The sequence below is a fragment of the Pteropus vampyrus genome, unplaced genomic scaffold (genome assembly GCF_000151845.1).
Source record: "Pteropus vampyrus isolate Shadow unplaced genomic scaffold, Pvam_2.0 Scaffold174, whole genome shotgun sequence".
NCBI classification, from domain to species: Eukaryota; Metazoa; Chordata; class Mammalia; order Chiroptera; family Pteropodidae; genus Pteropus; species Pteropus vampyrus.
Window position 1 is genome coordinate 500,869 of NW_011888955.1, and position 1,998 is coordinate 502,866.

At 44.2% G+C, this 1,998-nt stretch overlaps 1 protein-coding gene across 1 annotated transcript in view; it reads left to right on the plus strand.

Moving 5' to 3' along the window:
• Positions 1-1,998, plus strand: part of LOC105299172 (bifunctional heparan sulfate N-deacetylase/N-sulfotransferase 3) — a gene marked incomplete at its 5' end in the record, with an annotated part of 105,440 nt that overhangs the window by 55,777 nt on the left and 47,665 nt on the right. The window lies entirely within an intron of this gene.

Genomic DNA, 1,998 nt, shown 5'->3' on the forward strand with positions numbered 1-1,998 from the left:
AGCATAAAGAGAATAGAATTTGCAAGTCCGTCTCTTGACCTTAATTTTACAGGTCTTGCAAATAAAGTTGCTGGCATTTTTCATTACCGACTTGTATTCAATAACTATTTCTCAGGTCCTAGAAAATGAGAAAGAAGTACAGGGAACTCATCTTTGGGCAAAATCGGCCTGTGTATCATAATACAGAATAGTTTGGGGTTGTGTGGCATTTGGCCTCTCGGAAGTGTATCGACCTTCATACCACAAAAATATAAATAACTCGGACTCGTACATCAGAGATAATTCGATTGCTCTAACTTGCATATTCCTTACGAGTGAAAGTGTCTTCGGAATCATCTCCTGTGGCTTCTCTTTTTTCTGAATTCAGCCAGTAATACACAGGCGCATATCGAACTAATGCCCCGTTATAAACTGAAGACTCGATTCATAATATGCTCTTCTCAATATGCTGACATTTCCACCAATGGTTTGAAGACCCTTTAATCGATAGTCTATAAAATTCCGATGTTTTACATTTCCTCTCATCATGGAACAATAGGACTATGAATAGACAATCATCTATTTGATTCTTTTCATCAGGAGCTGCTTTGACGCGTAAGGAATTCCTAGTGGTGGTGTAATTTTAGAACTTTCTAGACCAAATTAGTTTCATTTAACATGGAAGAAAGTCAAAACTGGTTCATGTACAACAGATGTACAAGAAATATTATATTTTCACTAATTAAAAACCAAATTGTTTTCTTAACTGAAAAAAAAAAAAATTCTGTGGTAAAGCTGGTGTGAATCTTGGACACTAATTTGGAGTAAACGTAACGGTCCGAACTCTGAATGTTGAGCAAAGCTTGCTACGTGTCAGGCCTTTGGTGACACTATTTGGCAGTTCTGTCTGTCTCGATGAGAAGACCCACAGGGAATGAAGGGAGGAAGAAGCTCCCCCACAAAACTTGTTCTTTCCTGACTCAGAAATCTCTCAGGAGACAGTTACTTTCGGATAAATGCAGGGATTCAAAGTAAGTGACAGATCTTGCCAGACAGCATAAGAAAGACGGGGAACCCAAACTAGCGTCCTCTGGCAAGCCAGTTCCAGTTTGGACCGGTCATAGTTCCCTGGGGACGTGAGGTAGCGAAGCTGCTTCTAGTCTAGTCCCGCCCAAAAGAAGAGCTCTCGGCAGTAGTGATGTTCGCCTGGCAGAGGAGAGTAACGAGCGGTGGCCTGTGTCCCGTGAATTGTCTATCCCGAAATTAAATGTTTGGGTAAAGTCTGCACTAACTTTAGGAAAGGCCCAGTTGCGTGCGAGTCATTTAGCAGATGACATTCTTTTCTCGGTCAGAATGAGAAACCGTGATAGAATCGAAGTTGCTGTTAGCTGCAGGAAAGGTATGGGTTTTAATCACAGTGGCTTTGGAAAACAGCCATCGTGTAAGCTTCGGTTAGAAATGCCCGTGCTTAGAGTTGCCGGTGGCCGAGGATGCCGAATGACTTGTTTACTACAAAAAGGTAGGTGTCTATTGGCAACAAACCTATGGCTCTCAAAGATATGCAGATACCTCTGAGTTGAAAAGGAAAATATAAACAGGACTTCAATGAATGCGTTTTTAAATAGGTCAAATGTCACAGTAACTGACCGGTCCTGGGGTGACAGGCGGCTGCAGCGAAGCCCCTCTGAGCACTGAAGTAGACCGCAGCCAAGCCAACGTGACCCTTAAACAGGAAAACGCTCTGGCCTGCATGCTCTGCGCTCACCACAGTATTCCAAGAAAAGAGTGTCAACCAAGTAAATTTAATACGAATCAGGAGCTGCAAAGACAAACTGAAGTCAGCACAGTCCAGGAGAGAGGCAGCCTTGGCCCCGCCCGGTGCGGGCTTCTGGGTCCGGTGGATGCCAGGGTGTGACCAGTGGCTCTGAGGCTCGGGTGCCGCTGGGAGCTGGGCCCCTCAGGCTCTCCGAGCCCAGGACCCTGAAGAATTCGATTCTTCTACTACTTTTTCTGATTCTG